Consider the following 22,352-nt stretch of genomic DNA (forward strand, 5'->3'; position numbering starts at 1 on the left):
CGATTTGCAAAATGTATTCTATACTTCAAACTCACACACGGTGCAAGGCCACTGCCTGGATGTTGAAATACTAACACAGACAAAAATGACAAACTATGAAGAGATACATTGTTCTTCTCCCTCACTAAGTACTTGAAGGCGAGCAGAAGACGCTTCTAATCAGTAGTCCAGGTGCCGGCCTGTCTAGCAAACGCTGTAGCAAAAGGCAGTTGAACCATGAATTATATTCTTCTAGTGGTACTCCTTCTCGAGGAGTGGTATTTTCTGTTTCAGAACTGTCTGACTCTTAGCTCATGAACCGAAACACACAGATAACTTGCTAAGAAATGTTTCTCTGCTACGAACATGATATTTTTGCTGAACTAAGAGCTCTATGTTCCCCATAACAAGAAAACGGTCTCTGTTGCCATTGCTAGAATAACTATGTTTAGACTGAATGAAAAGTTGTCATAACGTGTCATATTTGTCACTACTGTCGATCTCTGAACCCTAGCCTGACTGATACGTTTATGGGCAGATCGAATTGCCTTTGTACTGATTGCATGTAATGTATATATGTTGTTGCATGAGCGTTGCTCGCTCTCTTGCGTCTCACGAGGTCTGGGAACACACGTTGCGAGACGTTGAGACCCCAGTCGGCCGACTGAGCATACTTTGAAATAAACCAGACTTGTTTGGAAATGGAACCTCATGTATGTTGCGTCACTAGTGTATATGGTTATTGTGCCTTAGTTTCCATATGCAGTCTTTATGGCCTAGCAGTCTCCCCTCCTATCTACATTTTTTGAGTCTTCTCAATATTTTGACAAGTTCCAGTCTGGCTTTTGGCCAGGAAGAGGCACTGAATCCGTTTTAAACTCAGTGCTGGATGATTTTTGTCAGTGGTGTCGGAGCCGCCCTGTTATTAGACCTTTTGGCGGCTTTTAACACCGTTGATCATTCTACCCTGATAGCTCGGTTACCGGCTGCTGGCCTGTCAGGTCAAGTTCTTAGTTGGTTCTCTGCATTCTTGGCCTATCGCTCACAATCGGTGTCCCTCCCTCCCTTCCATTCTTCTCCCGTATCTATCTGCTGTGGGGTCCCCCAGGGTTCCGCGTTGTCCCCCATTCTGTTTAATGTTTACATTAGACTCCTGCTGGTTCTTCTTCAGTCACACCGCTTCTGATTTTATTCTTATGCGGACGATACCCAGATTCTGGTACGCCTGGACCTATCTCAATCGGATACTGCATCTCGTTTAAGGAACTGTCTGGAGGAGCTAGCAGGTTGGATGACTTCCAGCTGGCTCATGCTCAACGCCAGGAAGATGGAGGTCTTAGTTGTAGGCACGGCCTCCCCTCATCTGTACTGGACCAATGACTTCTGGACATCCTCCTTTGGCCCTCTTCCTACGCCTGTTGCATCAGTAAGAAACCTGGGTATACAAATTGTTGCCTCCTTGACTATGGCAGATCAGGTGGCAGCAGTGTGTAACACCAGTCATTTTAAACTTCAGATTCTAAGGAAGGTTCTTCCTTTTATTCTAACTGCTTCCCAAGCACCTGTGGCAGTTGCCCTGGTTTTAAGTGGAGTCGATTATTGAAATTCACTCTATCTAGGTCAGCCCCTGCACTTGCTCAGGTGGCTGCAGCTTCTTCAAAATGCAGCAGCAAGATCGGTTCTTCGTCCATCATTTGTTTCACACATGTCCCCTCTACTTAGAAAACACCATTGGATTCCTGTGGAGACTAGGATTATGTTTAAATCTATGTGTATGGTCCACTGGGCTTCCTACGGCATTGGCGCTGAGTATCTGCAAGCAAAGTTTGTTCACTATACTCCTACTTGCACTGTTCGTTCCCACTCTGCTCTTCTCCTAGTTGTCCCCCGGTTCAGGCGCATTCACACTGGCAGTTTCGTCTCTTCCATTGTGGTAGCAAAGGCCTGGAATAAACTTCCTCTAGACCTCCGAAAGATTGTTGACCACCTTCTCTTCCGACTGACGTTAAAAACTTTGCTACTCTAGAGCTCTCCTCCTTCGCTTGTAGTCTACTGTCGTGGTTCTTCATAGCGCCATGATGCCACCGGGCGTGTGTGCTCTTTAAAAATCCTGTTAACATAACATAAGGACTCCACAGTGAACACATTTGTACCATCTCCCTTATTACCAATGTCCCAAAAGGTTTTTGCAAACATGGGGACTGATAACAATGTAAAAGAAAAGGGACCTTTAACTATGCTTGGTTTGGCTGCTGAATCATCCACGAAACCAGAATCCCAGGATGAATAGAAGAATGTCTCTCGTTGCAGGGAGAGATATTTAAGGGACAAGAGCCAAAGAGGGCCGATGGGCCTATAAACCACCAGCGACTAAGAAACATAACTAAATGGGGTGAATTTAAGAGCTGCAACCCGCAAGTGGTTATTAGAAACCAGAAAACAAGCAAAATGCCCAAAGTGAGTGAAGTTAAAAGTTACAACCAACAAGGGTTTATGAGAAGCCAGAATGCAAAACCAATACCCAAAGGGGGTGAACTTGAAAGACATAGGGCCTCATTACACGGTAGGCGGTAAGGGTTTACCGGTGCCGGTATTTTACTGGTACCGGTAAACCCTTACCGCCTTACTACGAGGTCCCTTTGCGGGTTGGGGAATTTAACGCCTGCTTTTTGCCTGCTAATAGCGCCATGGTTCACCACCATCCGTGTAATGAGGCCCACAATCTGCAAGGGGTTCACAGAAATGTGAGATCAAGACAAATACCCGAGGAGGGTTTAGAGAAGTGAAACAACCCAAGAGAGGGACAAAACTGGCTAGGAGCTCAGAACCCAGACCGGCATAACAATCCCTGGCACTCACAGGAGGTGGAAACCTAGAAGATCCCAAAACCTCAAGAAGAGTCATAAGGTCCCGGTAGGGTTACAAGCACTTATTATTGACACCAATCTGAGATGCCCGGGACGGTGGAGCGACAGACAACAATTGAACAACTGCAAGATCTACAAATCCAATATACTCTTTGTTTGCTTGAACTGTACGAGAAATCCTGGGAAGTCAGGAGGAACATTTACATAGACATTGTTGGGAGGGGTCATGCGCATGCCAGCATAAGCCAATAAAGGGGGAGTAAGTAGAACTTTCTGGGCTAAGTTTATTTGCCTTTGTTAGTAGTAGGGCATATTAGAAACTTAGCATATGTTTGGACAGATGGCAAAGTTACATTCTGCATGAAATTCTGACAAGCACCTTTTGTTATTTTCTTAGACTAGGGAACATCCACCATAGCAATAGGGCTAGGTAAGGGTTTTCATTTGACTATAATAAAACTCTGAAAGTTTGAAACATTGCCAGAAACCCATCACAGGGTTTGGACCCATTTTAATTCAGTGCCTGAACCCCACTGCCAAACTCCCAAACAGAGCCACTCAACAATCGATAGGGTATGACTTATTCAGCACCCAAAAGCTTGACATCCCCAGTCAAGAACAAAGATTAGTCCCTAGTGGGATTAGTGTCTCTCCTCCCCAAGGCTGTTATCTCAGGCTAGCAGCTAAATCAGGATTAGCCTGGAGATATTACCTTTACGTAGCTGCCGCTGTAGTAGACTCAGACTACAGGGGGGGAGGGCATCCAAGTGGAGATACATAATTTGGGCAGTTAGATGTACACCATAAGGGTGGGAGAACCCATTGCCCAGGGAATTTTAGAACAAGCAGTAAACCCCAGTATAAAGGAGTTAAGAACCCTTCCAGAATTATAGAACCATCGGAGGCTCCCCATGATTTGGAGAGGCCGATGATAACCTGCCCGTACCATGTCTAATTAAGGGATAAGATAACCCTGTGCTACCTGATTTAGACTTTGCCCAATATATCAACCCCATTCTGAAAGAGGGCTTCGGACGAACTATCCCAGAGGAACAGGGCTGTGACCATAAAGGTAAATTTTTCTTTAGGAAGAATGGATTGTTGTATAAGGGCTGCAATGAGAGGGACGGGAATAGGAAAACCTAAATGGTAATGCCAAGCAGTTATCGAAGGGTCAATATGGATTTAGCCCATTCAAACCTGACGCCTAGTCACCACTGGGTAGGCAAGACCCAGGACTATTACATTTTATTGGCCTGGAGTATATGTTGATGTGATAAGCTAGGTCACCGCCTGTGAGATATGCGAGAAAACCTCAGATATCCTGATTCCCCACTCTCCTTTACGTGGCCTAACATTGACGTAACCTTTTTGTGCATAGTGATGGACATCGTGGGTCCCTAAGAACCCTCCAAGCTGGACAATAAATATATATTAGTTATCGTTCACTATACTACCCAATATCCCAAGGCCTTTTCATAAAAAAAATAATACGAGTCAACAAATATTAAACCATCTCATTCCTTTCCTCTCCAGAGTGGGTTTCTCAAATGAAATCCTTACAGATCAGGGTACTACTTTTATGTCCCACCTCATGAAATGCTAAGAACCTCTCTTTATCACCCCCAGACTGACAGTCTGGTAGAGCGCTTTAACCAAACATTAACATGGATACTGCATAATTTAATGGAAACAGATGCACATAACTGGGACCTAATGATCCCCTGGGACCGTTTGTTTTTCAGGAAGACCCCCAATCCTCTGTGGGATATTCCACTTTCAAGCGCCTATAAGGAAGGGAACCATGAGGTGTACTGGATATGCTCAGGGAGACTTGGGGAGAGGCTGTCCTACCTATATCTCATATCACTCACAAGCTTAAGTCATACATGAAGGCAGTCACGGAAATTGTCAACCAATATCTTTCAAGGGCACATGAGCATCAAATAAATTAAATGACCGACAGGCAGCTGTAAGATCTTTTTGCATAGGGGACTGTGCTAGCCACTGGTCGAAGTGCATGAAAAGAAGTAGTGGAACTATGATCCCTGCTGGCCGGCTGCACTCCACACAAACCCCATTGCCATGCACAATACAAATCCCCAAACAAAAGTGCCTGCTGTTTAAAAGAACGCTCAGTGCAGTGCACTAAAGTGCAAGTTTGAACTGCTTCCTCCACTTTTATTTTAAAACAAAACCGTTCAAGAATGGTTTCTTTTTAAAATAAAAATATATGAACAGTCAAACTTAATTTAAAAACATAGAGGAGCACTGCTCCCAACCGCTCCCACCCACTTCGACCAATGGTGGTATGTCAGAAGGATGCAGACAAATATTTTCCATTTTAAAGGATGTTTATTGAAATAGTAAAGAAATTGCCTAGTTTTCCCTATTCTATAAACTTCCCTACATGACACAACTAAACTAAGGTGCTCGTTGTCTGGTTGAAAATCCAAAGTAAGTCTGTCCTCCATCCAAAAGCTAATCCTTTCTGACCCTACCACTTGTACTAAATAACTAAAGACTAGGAGAATGACTCCTTTCTTCCGGGTTTTGCTTTGCCAGCAAGTCCTTCTTAACATATGATTTTTAAATAGGTTCTTGCTATTTCCTGTACCAGTTCGTTCAGTTTTCCCAAAGGAGTTTTCCACCTTTCTTTCTTTTGTTTCGGATGGACCTTTAGGTTTCTGTCTCTGTATGTTTCTTGGTTACTACTTGTTATCCTTTGGGATATCCTTGTCTTCACACTGGGATCTGTGTACTGTACCCAGTAACCTGTTTCCCTTCCTTTGTATGTAGTTCCCTTCACTTGGATAAATTAGTTGAGTTCCTGAGTAAGTTTCACTCGTATTATTATATATACAATCACTGAGACATGTATATTGCTCCCCTGTGTGATTCTCCATCTTCTTAATGTCCTCACATGCACTGGGACGAATATGCTGAGTGCCTTTGTAACTCTCACTCTTATTTTTTGTATTTAGATTCACTAGGACAAGTAGGGTGAGTCCCCTCACACTTTTTATTGTATTCAGATTCACTGGGACGAGTAGGCTGAGTCCCCATGTAACTCTTACTCTTCTTATGGTTGTCGATACTACCAGTATAAGTAGGAAGGGTCCCGTAATAATCTCTCTTCTTATAGTTGTTGATACTACTGGGACGAGTAGGAAGGATCCCGTATGTAATCTCAACCTTATGGTTCTCAGCACGACTGCGATGGGCAGGAAGGGTCCTGTAGTTATTATTACTCTCCTAAGCACTTTGTGGTGATGATTATGATGTCCCCAGTATTTACTCTTACTCTGCTTGTGACTTTGCGGCTCCCTAGGTCGAATAAGATGTACCGAGTACGTACTTCTCTGCTTTTCACTGTGTGGTTCACTGGGAGGATTAGGATGTCCCCAGTATTTACTCGTATTCTGCTTGCCACTTTGAACTTTACTGAGACGAGTATGATTACTATACTAGTAATATTTGGGCATTCTCTCTCTTTTGTTCTCTCGTGGTTGTCAGGACGCCGCCTTCACTCGGTTTCCCTCTTTCTTCGGTTGCCCTTCAGCGTTCTTCCTGGTAAGCGGTTTTAGCCCAGAGAGGGTTCTCCTCTCTTTCCCCTTCTTGGCCATCACTCTGGGTTTGCGTGCCCATCCTGAGACTTTTCCCGGTCTGACTGACCCTGTGAGGCTGCCACTTGAACAATGCTGCTCAGGCACCAGCTCCCTCAAGCTTCTCTTCGGCTGACAGACCTCCCCTTGTATGTCTTGTGAACAGTGCAGCTCAGGCACCTGTTCTTCACTATTTTTTCTTTGGCTGGGCTCCAGTGTCTTCCCGGGTTAACCAGCATACCTCTCTCTGCTGGTTTAAACTTCCCAGTCTCTCTCTGCCGTTCTCTAGCTCCTCCCCATTTTATGATGAAGCTCTGGGGCTTCCCTGGTGCGTTGTGATAGTCCTTTTTGTGTATCGCAACTATATTCATTATAACTCCTTTGGGTTCCCTTGTCCCCATAGTTAGCAGGTATTGACACTTCCATTTTCTTGTAATCTTCTTCTCAGTACTATGGCAGATATAAGAGGAGTCTGGCTTTCTGCCCACTTGTATATTATTAGTGGGTTTCTGAGTGAGGCAAAAAGGCAGTTCCTCATTGGCATAGGAGTCCTTCCCTGTGAGGTCACTCCAGCTGCCACCCATAGGGGGAATATCGCATAGTGGGCTCAACTCCCTAGCCTCACAAGGAAAGGCTCCCCGATGGGGAGAAGTGACTGAATACCTCACTTCTTCAGAGGACTCAGTCTTGGCTCTCTTACCAACTTCAGAGAACAAGATGATATGAAAATGATATGGGCCATATAAGATCCTGGAAAAAAAGGACCTTTGAACTATTTGGTCTCCCAACCTGAGAGGCGGCAAAAAACACAGGACTAGTTTGTTAACGTACTGAAATCATGGAAGGTCAACACTCTAGTTCGGTCATGATTGTGACCTGATTGGTGGAAAAAGAACATGAACTCAGTTTCATTCCTACGAATCTGAGTAATACTCAGAAAAGTGACTTCCATGACCTGTAAATCAATTTCTTGAGGTATTTTTTGAACAACCAGGGAGGGTAAAAAACCTCTTTCCCTCCATACGTATGCCGCAGGTACAGGCGGAAAACCTGAAACCCAATTGTACCTCTGAAACACATAGTGAAATTAACATATTTTTGATCTCTTCTTTGATAAAGTTGGGAGTAACAGAAACCTCTGATAGTCCATGGTTCTGCCCAATCGCTTCTCGCCAAACCAGATTGGGTTTAGCAATTTTGTATTGATTTCAGAAAGCTCAATTCAATCTCCATCTTTGACAATTACCCCATGCCCAGGATTGATGAGCTAACAGAAAGACTAGGAAATACCTAATAAATCACCTCATTAGACCTTTACTAAGGCTTATTGGTAAGGTCCCACTCAATGCCACGGATAAAGAGAAAACAGACTTTTGGTCTTCACTGTGTCTCCGCTACATTTTAGAGGCTCATGGATAAAGTGCTCAGACACTAATCTTCTTTCGCCGCAGCATACATGGACTACATCGTCATTCATGGTAAGAGCTGGGAAGAGCATTTGATCCACCTATAAAAAGTCACCACAGCCTTAAGAAAAGAGCCCCCAAGTGAATACAAACAAATTCAATCTCACCAAAAGGGTGGTAGAATATCTGGGCTATTTTGTTGGCAACGGTCTTATTCAACCACTTACTGAAAAAGTAAAGGAAGTGAGATTGACACCTCCCCCATAAAAATTAACGGGAGCATCAAGCTTTTCTGGGGCTTACTGGTTATTATTACCTTCGCAGCAACACACACACAGAAGCTTAACAATTCCTAACTGAATAAACTCAGCTGGGCCCGCCAAGATGAGAAATGTTTCAATGGCCTAAAACACGTCCTTCGTGATGAACCTGTTCTGAAGATGCTTGATTTCAATCAGGAATTCATGCAAAGTAGGCCTGGGAGCAGTACTCTCCCAAATCCATAATGGACAATAACATCCTGTCCTATATACAAGTAAAAAACAGTTTCCCGAGAGCAAGCCTACGCTACCGTAGAATTAGAACCCCTTGCCATCAAGTGGGCCGTTAACAGCCTATGATATTATTTAACTGGGCATACATTCTGACTGGTCAATGATCATTCTCCCTTAACCTGGATCAGCCTAGAAAAGACTCAAATGCCCGAGTCATGAGGAGGTTTTTAGATCTGCAACCCTTTTGCTTCTTGGCAGAACATCAAAAGGGGAACAACAGGGGAATGTAAACACTCTCAGCCGCTACCCACTGGGATCTGAGGAGGGGAGCTCCTAGTTAATGGAGCGGGTATGTGACGAATCCAGGGAATTCGCCCCTTCTCCTCAAGGGGATGCCACCCCCTTTTGAGACTAGGGAGGTGAGCCTGCTACGCACAACTCTCCATAGGGGATTGGACCAGCAGAATCTCACTGGGAGTGATCCCCATTAGGCGATAAGGACTCCCCAGTGAACAAAGTTGTCCCATCTCTCTTACTACCAATGTCCCAAATGGTTATTGCATACATGGGGACTGATGACAATGTTAAAGAAAAGGGACCTTCTTCACCTATGCTTGGTTTGGCTTCTGATCCCTCTCTGAAACCAGAATCCAAGGACCAATGGAAGTATTTCTCTTGTTGCCGGGGGAGACATATAAGGGACCAGAACTTTACCTGGTTGAGACGAGCAGATGTGCACTCAGCTGACCACTGGGAGCAGACCAGAGACAGATTGCGCAGAGCAGAAGCTGCTGTTGTAGCGCAAAGCTGATGCATCCTGGAGACAGGACCACAACGCAGAGAGCATGATTAATGCTATGAATCCAGGAGTGCTGAATACCCCAAGCTCCAAGGTCTCAATAAGAGTGGGAGCGAGGCACGATTGTTGGCGTCAAGGAGAGGAAGGAAGACGTTTGAGCTACGTGGCGCTCTGACAGGGAGCCCGAACACTGAGAAAGTCAACTAAGGGCCAAAGAGGGCTGATGGACAAATAAACTACCAGAGACTAAGAAACATACCTAAAAGGGTGAAGTTGAGGATTTAGGGTTGTTTTACCGTGGCTGAAATGTCCACGACGGAAATGACAGCATGAGAAATGTACGTTATACATACATTTTCGTACATATCTCATGCGGACATCTGTGCTAAAACAACCCCAAAACCATACCAACACTAACCCCTGCCCACACTTGCCCACACCCCACCCCATACTTACCTTTCATTGTGAGGCGCTGTGTCCCTGCAACGCTGGTTTCCTTTCACTTCCGTGATCAGGTACTTGCGCCGCAGGGTCCTCATTTTTGCTTTTGAGCGGGTCAGCTGCAGGGGTGTCCTCGCAACCCCCTCCGCTCACTATAATGTATACAGTGTTGTGGGGGACACCCCTGCAGTCTTTTTTTCTCGGTTGGGTCAGCTGCCCAGGTGTCCCCCACAACCCCCGCTCACTATACTGTATAGCATAGTGAGTGGGGTGTTGCAGAGGACACCCCCGCAGCCTTTGTTTTTCTTTTTTTTTAACCTACCCCACCAAAAGACCTAATATACATAACACAAAAAGTTCGAACCTTTGGTAGTTCAAACATTTTGTGGTATGCATATTAGGTCTTTTGGTGGGGTATGTAAATTGGATTCAGTCATTTTGGCCGATTCCAAGTTGGGAGCTATAACCCACGAGCGGTTATTTGAAACCAGAAAGCTTACAAAATACCCAAAGGGAGTGAAGTTAAAATGTACAATCCACAGGGGGTTGCAAGAAGACAGAAAGCAAAACCAATATCCAAAGGGGGTGTACATGCAAGACATAATCAGCTGCCACATGCTTTTTCAATTTTGTAAAACTTGGTGTTTCATCCTAAGTAAGCAAGGATAATCCAGAAGTGGACCCCTTGCTCACTGTGCCTTTTACCGGCTCAGCTTCACCTCACCGAGGTGGCCCAACAAGGGCGAAACACGTGTCTGGGGTTGTTTATGGTACTTTTGTTCAGAGTAGAATTGACTAGCATTTCGGTGCTCGACTGCCCTTGTGGGTGGGACAAAGACTGAAATGCAAATAGATATTTCTCCTCTGTGACGGGTGCAGTGAACTAAAACGTGGTTGTCGACCCTCCCATGTGGAAGAAATTCCACAGAACTGTGTATCTGGCCCATGTTCATTCTCATTAGAGGGGTTTCCACACTCCTTCAATAATTCACAAGGGGTTCACAGAAATTAGAAATACCAGAGAAGGGTTCAGCGAATCGAAACAGCCCAAGAGAGGGGAACATCCTGGCTAAGAGCCCAGAACCTAGTCCAGGCTAAACATTCCAGCCACTCACAGCGGTGGAAACCTTCAACATCTGTGACGAATCTACGAATCTGTGGGTTTCGTCCCTTCTCCCCATCGGGTCTGGGCGATGCATCCACAGTACAATAGTCCACCTTTGGGATGGTGCACCGGCAGAGGATCACATGGGAGATGAAGCCCTTTATGGGATTAGGGATGACCATCCCAAGAGAACACAGTATTTATTTGCTTTATTAGACCCTCCCTCCTTCCCAAACCAAACTCTCCTTCCCTGTGTACAATCAGTGCCTATATATTTTATCGTGCGGCCAACCAATCTGCTATGTTAGACCTGACTAATGGTCCTGAAAATACCAACTGTTTCCCATATAACTCCAATTCAAGTACTATGAAGAAGAAGATGATCAGGAGTATAATGATCACTCCAGAGGACCGGATTGAGGGGTCTAGCCTATCACTGCATTTGATTGGTCAAGGGAAATATAAATCTGTAGAGGGAAACCAACATGGAGAGAGCCATTTTCTGATAAGGAAGCCCGGGAGACGCCGACTCAGCGAACAGAGGACTGCAGCAGAAGACACTGTGCGGAAAGGCGTGCAGGAGCGCCAAAGTAGTTCAAGTAACAGGAACAACTTTTCATGCTGCCCGAGCAAACCTCTGGGCACCCTACAAGCCACCAAGCCATAGAAATGCAGAGAAGGGAGATGAGACTGGCGGAGCGACCGCCACCAAGTAGAGAAACGGAACGCAAGTTGACCGACGAGGACACTGACGCCGGGGGTTTCAGACAGAAGTATTGCTTCTCGGAGGACACAAACCACAGCAACAAGTACGCAGGCAGACCGAGAGGTGCTGGAGGTCTGTGAGGAATCGGGGGACGGCTGAAGAACACGTGATAAGAGGGTCTGGGATCCTGAAATAAGCAGACAATACAGAAGGGAGCATATGTTTGGCAGCAGAGTAAACCAAGCAATTGCTACAGAGCATTGCAAATCTGGGACCTGCACCCATTTGAAAGCAAGAGATGGTCTGGGATACTAAGAGAAGTAGAGACAGTACAGAAGGGAGCATACGCTTGACAGGAGAGTACACACAGCTATTGCAACAGAGCACAGCGAGTCTGGGACCTGCACCCATATGAAAGCCAAAGAATAAGAGCGTCTGGGACCCTGACAGAAACAGAGACAGTCTACAAGAAGGCATGGGCTTGGTAGGAGAGTAAACCAAGCTACGACAAAACATTAAGAGTCTAGGACAAGCATCCACATTGGAATTTGAGAATAAGAGGGCCTGGGACTCTGAGAGCATAAGAGACAGATCCGAAAAATATCTATGCTTGGCAGGAGAGTACACCAAGTTGGTATAATACAGAACTGGAAGTCTGGGACTCACAACCACGGGAAATGATAAGAGTACAGTGAAGTGCATCCAAAAAATAGAGTTTGGGACCCAAGGAGATAAAGAAAGGAAAAGTAGAACCAGAAGGAATCTAGGAAAAAGGAGCAAACCCCCTAATCCTTGGAGTTAAACATTGTGGAGTATTTCTTTTGTTGTTTGATCACCAGAGACACTGGGAACTTTTCTGTTGGCAAGAACTGTCATTACCACATTACCTTGGAAGAAAACACCCCTCCACATTTAGTTTAGGTTATTAGTGTTAGGATCAGAAGTCGGTCGTCTGGACACAACAGTGACAGACTTTTTTTTACTTGACATCCTGACACTTTCTTTTAGGCAGGGAAACTACTCTTAGCTTTAGGGACAGACAGGCCATTTTCGAACCCTTTTCTTGGTTAATAAATGTTTATAACAAAAACGATGCCACATTTGTGTTCCGAGTCTTACTTCTGTACCTTTACACATAACAAAACCTCAGGTAGAGGCAGAAGGTCCCCATGGGGCCACAAGCATTTATTATTGGCAAAATCCCAGAGGCCCAGGGGGCTGAGTGAGAGACAGCAGTTGAACAACTGCAAGACCTACAGATCCAGGAGACTTGTTGTTTGCTTGAACTGTGCAAAAATACAAGAACTAAAATCAGGAGAGCACCCGTTGCATTTGTGTTGTAATCCAAGACACTTGTCGTTTGATCGAAGTGTAAGAGAAACCCTGGGACGTCAAAAGGAACATTTCCAGCATTCATTGTTGGGAGGTGGTCATACACCAGCCATCATAATCCAAGCAAGGGGAAGTAAGACGACCTCTCTGGGCTTAGTGAATTTTTCTTTGTTAGTGGTAGGGCAGTTAGAAAGTTAGCATAGGTTTGGACAGAGGGCAAAGTTTACTTCTGTATGACATCCTGATGAGCACCTTTTGTTATTTTCTTAGAATAGGGAGCTAGTGACTAATTAGCAGAGCAACTACAAACTCATTGTCTTGGTGAAAACTCACAATTATGGGTACCATAGTTAATTCTATTTAGCTATTCTTTTTTCATATTGTTTGGTTATCTAAATATCTGTCCAGCCTAGACCTATCCAATGACATTTTAAGTTAAGGGTCACACGTTATTTTTTATAACTTATTACTAATACCCACCAAACAGCAATCCGTGGCTTAATTATAGCCTCTTTACACTTTGTCGATAACCTCTCCATCTCTAAATTTTTTGGGAATCTTATAAATAAGTTTTAATCAGAACCCTACAATGCTCAACAGCCCTCTTTTACATGGGTAAGCGATTATTAGCAAGTGCCAATGATGGCAACAGAGCAAATCACTAACAGATTTAGACGTGTAATAGTATTTAACACGAAGTTCAAAACTGCATGAATGTAGACACTATACGTGTATACTGAGATCAGACTAAACATATCAATGAGTTTGATCATTATACAGAATGAGTAAAGGGAATTACTTAGTGTGAATCAGAAGAGTAAAGCAAAAAGGTATATGTGCATGTACATATTATGACCAATTTCTCTCCCCACCTTATTTCTTTCCTTTTCTCTCTCCATCTCTCCCCACCCCATCTTGTGTTCTGATGTAATTAGTGTATAACTTGATCACACATTTACGAATATTGGGGTACTGACTATGACAATAATTATTTCTAGCAGGATTGATTGAGCATTCAAATAGTTCCCTGAAGAAACCTGCAGAGAGAAACAAGTGTTTGCACAAGTGTTGAAACTAAACTTTAACATTGAACAAAACACCTTATGAAAGAAGTTTTTTTTGCCATTTAATCGAATAATACATATCAAAGGCATTTAATATAACTCAGTTTAATTTCGTACACCAGAACAAGCGCAGGCCTAAGTCAATTTATACTGAACTAGTTTATGTTTGTTTTACGCATTTGGTGAGGTGTAAACAGTGACTATCCTGTGCAGTATTTTATTGTTTCAACCAACACACAAATATAAGGAATATAGATTCCAACTTTAAGTATCATGTCCTACTGCAATCTGAATTATCCTTAATAATGAGCACAGAATGTACCAGTCTCAATGTAACTCTCTGGGAGAATCAATGCTACATCAGTTAACGATCAGGGGCAGGCTCACGGATACACATTTGGGGGTACAGGCTGGCTGGCCACAATGAAAGATTTAGATGTAGGATCACCACCATATTCCGAATTCTAGATAAGATCTAGAATGAGCAGGCTCTTGTTGGGGAAGACATATGAGGCAGCGGCCACTGGACTTGGCGTGGTTAACCGTAGTAGACTCGCACAGTAAAAAACACACACAAAGGATTTCTTACCTCTGTCTTAATTCTGTTATCTACCTAGCCATTAGTCACTGGACACCGATGGGCACTTTAACCTCTGCAGAGGCACAGAATTAACTAATCTGTGTCTGTATTTCTCTTGCATGGCTCCCTATAGTGGTGTGGGCCTTGCTTACATGCCCCAACATGACCGGGAAACACTTCACTAAATCTTGCTGAGAGTTAGTCCAGATGTTCTATTAAGCAGAAGTAATAGGTTAAGCATGGGCGGCTCTCCTGTTCCAGAACAGGCACTCTGCCGTATTACATCTTCTGTCTCTCTTTCTCTCTCTCTGTTTCTCTCTGTTTCTCTCTCTGAGACCCATCTCCATACCCCCAACAAATCAGGCTGACTCTTTGGTCACGCTCTTAAACTTGTTCTGTCCAAGGATCCACCCCGAGGTGCTCACAATACCAAACCCTGCTTCGCGAACACTCTGGACATGGCACCTTCTAATTTACCTTCCTGATGCTGGGGAAACTTTTTCCACTTTAAATAAAAAAAATAGGAAATCCTGTAGAACACATGATGTCTTCATGCATATTATATCTGACGGTAAGCTCTAATCCAATGCATTGGCCTTGTAATCATACTGAAAGTTTCCTCTCCTGTACCCTATTTCGCTATAAACACTAGCAACCCAATAAAAAAGAACGGCGGTGGGAGGGTGTAACAAACCAAACAAAATCCCTAAAATGTCCCAGTTATGGTTTCTAAAGTAAACATAACTGTACCACTGCAAATGTACAACAATAATTTCTCAACTCACTTTGTACAGAATCTAGGCAACAAAAGATTTCCCATGTCAATCACCACAACAAGAAACATTTTGAGCAGCGCATGGCAGTGGCCGAGAAATTATTGTTGTACATTTGCGGTGGTACAGTTATAACTGGAACATTCTATGGGTTTTTTTGGTTTGTAACACCCTCCAAGTTAGAATTTTCCTGCCCCAAGAAATTGACAGTGTTGACTCCCAATTTTCTGGTGGGAGGAAAATGCTATCTTTTTCTTTTCAACAATCTTGGAGGAGGATTCTCAGTAGATCTGATTTGATTTATACTGGCTACGCTATTAAGCTTCACATTTTACCATTCGATAGCCTCATTTCCTGGGTATCAGCCCCTCAACCAAGCCATCTTACACTAGGGAAAGAGTGTTGAGGGGGGTACAATCTCAAGGGAGATGGAACATTTGACCTCAAGGTCAAAGGAGCACCTGACTTGAGGGTAAAGAACTATCTGATCTCATAGTGGTGAACTGTCTCATCCGAGGTGCAAAAAGCACCTGACCATAGGGTAATTCAATGTCGGACTTCTTTAGTGCTTTGCGCCATATTTTCCATTCCAGTTCCAACATCCCCGGGAGCCCTTTTAGCTCAGGTTTGGGCAGCCATATCAAATCTTTCAAAAAGTATGGGGCACACTCTGATCTGAATAGTCTAGACTCTGATGTCTGGTCTTCTGTAAGCCATTTGGCCACGTATTGCAATTGCTAGCCAGATGGTAAATCTCAAAGTTAGGTAGCTTTATACCCCCTTTATCATACGCGTTTTGTAATTACCACAGAGCAATTCTGTTCCTGGTTCCATGCCAAATGAAGCCCCTGCATGCTCTGGAGTTTAACAAAAAAGTGCTTTGATATCATATGTGGTATGTTCCCAAAAAGGTGTAGTAGCCTAAGCAACACGACCATCTTCAGCAGTGCCCCTCTCCCCATCATACCTAGCGGAAGCTTAGTCCAGAACTTCATACTATTTTCAATGTTCGCTATCGCTTTCATGGTATTATGCTTATATTCTGTTTCCACCGTGTGATATATATCTATGCCCAGATATCTAAAAGTGCGTGTCTCCCAAGGTATCTGTAAGACTGGTAGTTGTTCTCGCGGGACCCCTATATACCTCCCCAAGAGGAATATACAAGATTTCTTAGTGTTAACTGGGATGCCAAAGAGCGATGCAAATCGCTCCATCGCTTCCAGGATGTATTGGAGATTTTCCTCGGGGTACTTCAAGTATAGTAACATGTCATCTGCGTATAGTGAGATTAGATGTGGTCCCCTTTTTGTGTATATCCCTACTTCTTCATATTGTTGTCTGAAGTATATTGCCAGGGGTTCTAAGGCTAGGATATACAGCATCTGGGACCAACGGCATCCCTGCCTAGTGCCCCTGCTGAGCTGCCACCTTTCCGAGATGATCGCTCCCGTCTTAACTCTATCCAGCGGTGTACTATATAGTAATTTCGCCCATTTGAGGTACCCAGGTCCCATCCCATATTCCTCCAGGGCTGCCATTAACCAAGGCCATTTGACGGAGTCGAAGGCCTTCACTGCATCTAGTGATATAATCGCAATCTCACTTGAGTCCCCTTCTGTGTGCTCTATAACCCGGTGGAGTCGTCTCAGGTTGTCAGATATGCTTCTGCATGTGACATATCCGTTCTGGTCGGGGTGTATTAATTTGCTTATGACCCATCTCATTCTATTTGCCAATACAGCCGTCAGTATCTTACTGTCCTGGTTCAGCACTGACAGTGGTCTATACAACCCACAGTCCATACTCAGCTTGTTAGGTTTGGGGAGCGGGATAATGATACCCTCTCTTAGGGATTCTGGCAACATCCCTGTTTCAAAAGCTTCATTTAGCATTGCCAGCAGTGGGGGAAGCACTTCTTTCTTATACATTTTGTAAAATTCGCTGGGGAGTCCATCTGCTCCTGGGGTCTTGCAGGTGGGTAGTTGCTCAACCACTGTTTGTAGTTCCTCCAATGCAATTGGGGCATCTAGGTCCTCCCACTCCTCCGCATTTAGCTTCGGCAGGTCAATATCCTCTAATGTTTCCTTAATCTCGATCCCTTCATTTTCTCTAGTGTCTCCATATAATCGTTTATAGAATTCAAGAAACTGCCCGTTCACGCCCTCTTGGGTGTCAAGTATCCGTCCTTGCTCCCCCATTACTGCTCTAATCACTGGTCTGGCGGTCTCACTTTTATACAACCAAGTCAACAATCTTCCCGGTTTGTCTCCCCCAGCGTGTTGTCTCTCTATGCATTTCTTATAATTTAGATTACACGATCTCTCCCGGTGCCCTATGCATTTCTGCTGTAATTGGCTTATGGCTTCAGTATCCTCACGCGAGTTACCTCCCCTGCCCAGCACCCCCTCTAGCTTCGCTTCTGTCTTCTGCAATTCCTGAAATATGCTTCCTTGAAGCCCTTTGGATTTAGCTATTACTGCCCCTCTCGTCACCACCTTAAAAGCCTCCCATAGTGTTCCAGCCGATGCAACACTCCCAGTATTATTTTCGAAATATTCTATAATCTCCTTTCTCAGGTCCTCACTGAACACTGTGTCTTTCAGTGCTTCAACTCTTAGTCGCCATGTTGGGATCCTGGCTCTCGGAGGCACGTATTGCCATGTCAAAACCAGTGGCGAGTGGTCCGAGAGGACTCTCGCTTTGTATTCTGATTGCATTATTTCCCCAGTTAATTCCTGTGAGGTAAACATGTAGTTTAAACGCGTGTACAAGTTTTGTGGGGCTGAATAGTGCGAGTACTGGCTATCATGTGGGTGGTGTAAACTCCATGCATCTACTAGCCAGAGGTCTCTCAACTGGGTTTTAAGGGTCTTGGCAGCGGAGGTGGGTCTGTCTGATTTCCCGTCTGATCTGTCTACTTGGTCTAGCATGCAATTGAAGTTTCCTCCGCATATAACCGCGGCCCCCAGATACGGGCTCATTTTATTATATAGGGTTCTGAAGTTGGCCACTGTGTCTTGATTCGGGGTGTATCATATCGCTCTGTTTTCTATCAACCCCCGTATTGCCACCATCCTCCCATCTGTAGCCACTGTGGTCTGTAGCAGCTGGAAAGGGACATGTGGTGCTACCCAAGGGATCACCCCTCAAGCATAAGCCGAATAAGTTGCACCTATGGTTGTCCCCTTCATTTCCTCTGTACTACCTCTTGTTTCTCTCTCGTGAGATGTGTTTTCTGTATCAGGGCAACATCTATTTTCTGCCTTCTCAGATACATCATGATTTTGTTCCTTTTCAGATAACTGTTGAGCCCCCTGACATTCCAGGTCAATATCCTAAGGTTCCCCATATCTCGGCCATAACCGATCCCCCCTCTTTGTCCCAGGCACACATGTTTGTAAACTCGTCCCTTAACAAATAACACAACAAGTCCCTTAACTCCCCTCTTTCCCCTCCCTTCCCATCCCCAACTGTTGCCCAGCTCCATCCCTGGATCTCAGGCGATCGCGCATTTAGTCCTGTCTCGGCTTGCCGATACTAGGAACTCAGCGGGGCGGTTACCACACTATCGGTAACCTTTCTAATCTAAAACTATTGGGGTATGTAAGTGGGTCCTCTGTATTCCTGCAATTATACTCAGTATATTGTGCGCGCTAATCTTCTCTTATTTTAGACCAAGATTATTCCTACTTCCATGTACTCTATCCTATAATCAAGTCCCATTGTCCTAGAGCATACAGCACCTCAACCTTCGGGGTCACGGCTTCACTTATCTGTTCCATCCGCCTTCTGCATGTCTGCCCCGTCCGGGCAACTCTGACCATCCAGCCAATCTGTCGCCTCCTCTGGGGTTCCAAAGAAGAGGGCCCTGTTCTTGTGGAGCACTTTCAGCTTTGCCGGGTACATCAGCATGTACCTAGAGCCCGCGTCTCGCAGCCTCTTCTTCACAGTCCCGTAGTTCAGTCGTGTCCTCTGCACCAGGAGCGTGTAGTCTGGGTACGGCGTGATGGATGCGGCTGCCCTTCGTATTGTTCCTCCTTTTTGGAAGAATTCAAGGATCTTCTCCCTGTCCCGATAGTTCAAGATTTTGGCGATAATCGGTTTTGGGGGGGCTCCTGGTGGTGGTTTCCTCGTGAGGGCCCTATGCGCTCTCTCCACCGCAAACCCATGGGTGAGTGCCCCTCCCTCTATTTCTTGCAGCAGCATGGTCACTATATAGTCCGTGGGGTTGGGTCTTCTTTGCCTTCTGGGAGCCCTACAATGCGAATGTTGCTTCAACGGGCCCGCCCTTCGGCTTCCTCCACCCTGTTTTCCCGATTGCTCACTTGCTACCGCAGTGTTTGGATCTCCGAGGCGTGCGGCGTGCAGGCCGCTGTGTTTGAATTTGTCGCCTTCTCCAGTTCGCCCGTGCATTCCACTATTTTCTTTACGTCCTGTCTCAGTATATACACATCTTCTTGCACCGCTCCAATTTTGATATCTAATGATATTTTAAGTTCAGCCATGGCTGCCTCCAGCTTAGTTTCCCATGCCATTTTCAGGTCTGCAAATGCGTCTAGGATCTGCTGGTCGTTGCGCCCTGGTGTGTTATCTGGTTGTGGGTTCTTGTCCTTCTTCCTGGCCCCCTCCGATGAATGGGGTGTTTTGGTGAAGTCCTCCATAGTTGCTTGTTTGCCTTTTGATTTGGGTAGTTTGGAAGCCATTCTGGCGCCTCCTAGTACATTGTTCGCCGTAGTTGGGGTTAGTTTCCTGGCCCTTCAATGTATTGAGGTCTGTTGAGAAGCTGTCCACTCACCAGTAGAGGTCCACTCTAATTGCCAATTGCTGATTCGCTCTAGGTGATATTTGCACAGTCTGGTACTTTCCTTGATTGGTTTTGGGATCCAGTATTGTATAGTAGCCTAAGCCTGTGCTTCGCCTTCCTTCTTCCGGCTCGCTCTATGACCTCGGGTGCCCTGATCACTCAAATCCTTTAGTCGCTGATTTCTCTCTAGTTTGGCTCCACGTACTCAATATGGGCTTCCGCCTCAGTTATTTCCTCCGCCCTCACGTGCCGTATCCCTCTCTTGTGACACCCTCTTGTGTTCTGCGAGTCCTCCCTTGCCGTGCTTGTGCCTGCTTCTACTACCTTTCGGGTTCTTTGAGGCTTCAGTCGCCCAGTCATGCTATCCAAGGGCTTTGTTTATGTTTCATATAGTCCCTGGAGTCATGCTTCGTGCCCGCGCATGACTCCGCCTTCTGTTACTGCTAGATCAGCTCTTCGCATCAGCTCTCACCGGGTTATCTAATGTCCCTCAGCAGTGCGCATTATTCTTAAAAGGGGCACCAGGCACTTTTGTCCTTCATAGCAGGGTGTAGGCACCACGTTTTCCATACATTAATGTTGTTGCATGTTTGGACTCACCCTTCGTTATATCACTGTGTTCTCGCTTAAGGCAGCGCACGTCTCTCATGCTACGCCGTTCGTTCTTCAAACACTGATGGGTCTTCCTCCGCGCCGGCTGTGGATGCTCCAGCGCTGTGTCCGGCGTTCTTATATCCTCTGGAAGGGTCTTGCATCCGCGACAGGGCACCCAGCGCTCTGTTCTGACTCCGTTATTACACTGCTACACCGTTCGGATCCCCTCAGCGGTGCCATCCATGCCGGTGTTCGCCAGCCTAAGCACCAAGGGCCCGCCTCTCCACTGCTCGTGGAACTGCTCCGTGTTATGAGAGTGCACTGCAGGGGCTCGACATACGCCTCGCACAAGCGCTCCCCAGCCGCCACAAAGTTGCACTACACTGTGAGTGTTCCTGGCTATGTCCTTTTGTGCTTGGGATACCTTTAATCCCGCAGAGCGAATCCTCCAGGTTCGGGTCTAATCTCCTTTGTGCTCGCGTGGTGGCCATTATGCCAGGGCGCCCCCCGAGTCTCCGCCACTTTTCTTTGCCGCATACATTTCTTTTCCTTTCTCAATTCTGGCATCCAAGTCATGCGCTATCTGCTGTGCCTATTCACACAGCTGTGGGTCCGTTCAGGTATCATCTGCATCGCTTCTGTCACATGCGCTTCTTAGGATTCTGTAAGGATCAGCAGGAGCAACAGTGAAGCCCAGCTTATCCCATGGCTGGCTAGCCACACCCTCCGCAGGACAATATATCTAATGTGATGGCCTGTGAAAGGAGGGTGCGGATAATGTCTTCCTGTGCAATGCCTCTTCAGAAGTGGTTGATGGCCATTGGCTGAGTACAGTTAGGGCCTGCGGGTGGTCACCACCTCCACATCTCCTTCCAATCGCACCAGGGCTCTTTCAGATGCTTATGCGTCCCATCCTGACACTTACAAAGTAGTACAATGTTGTTCACTGGTGCAACTTGTGATACCCTTCGCCCCCTCTGGTACTAAAACCTACCTCCCCCAAAGGATTTCCAGTAGCTTTAACAAACAGGAAAAGCCTTTTTTTTCTTGAGCTGAAGATGAGTCGCTGTTTGATTCCAGCAGTGGCGTCGCCAGGAATCAAATTTAGGAGGGGCACAGAGGGGGCCAAAGACAAAAGTAGGGGGGCACAGAAAAAAGTAGGGGGAGAACATGGTCACTGAACATCTTATGTAGGGGGGCACAAAGGGGGGCACAGGGTTTCACAGGGGGGCCGGCCCCCCCAGGCCCCTCCCTAGCGACGCCACTGGATTCCAGGAATGCAACATCTCGAGCATGTGAAGTTTGTCACAAAGGGGTTACTTGCTGCTCAATCCCTGCATGCAAGCATATATAACGTAACTAAATAACAAGCATTGGCAAAGCAAATAGTTTGGGCTTTTGTGTTGGCATGGGAAAGGCTTTTGCCATTCACAGTCATAATGGTAATACCTGCTCATAGGATGGTAATAGTGACAAAATGTCAAAGTACCGGGGCAAATGAAAGCTTTGCCTGGCAAATGCCTATCTAATAACTACATACAAGCCAAAAATGTTGGCTTTGCCAATGCTTGTTTTCACCAGGACTTCAGTAAAAGGACATACATATCACTGAAGCCACCTTTGGTGAAGACATTTTAATTACACCAGAAATGCATTTATTGCTACAATTAAGCCATTAACTCTCTGAAGGCCGCTTCAAACCAACACTGGCAGGAGTTTGATGCTAGTTCAAAGAGATCCCAGAAGGATCTGTTTTGGGAGGGGAGGACCTTGAAGCGAGTGAGAATTGACAAACGGACT

At 45.5% G+C, this 22,352-nt stretch overlaps 1 protein-coding gene across 3 annotated transcripts in view; it reads right to left on the reverse strand.

The window, feature by feature from the left end:
* LOC138449115 (zinc finger protein interacting with ribonucleoprotein K-like) overlaps positions 1-22,352 on the reverse strand; it is a 361,705-nt gene that overhangs the window by 99,142 nt on the left and 240,211 nt on the right. The window lies entirely within an intron of this gene.

This window comes from Ambystoma mexicanum, chromosome 1p, assembly GCF_040938575.1.
Source record: "Ambystoma mexicanum isolate Mex_15411 chromosome 1p, UKY_AmexF1_1, whole genome shotgun sequence".
Lineage (NCBI taxonomy): Eukaryota > Metazoa > Chordata > Amphibia > Caudata > Ambystomatidae > Ambystoma > Ambystoma mexicanum.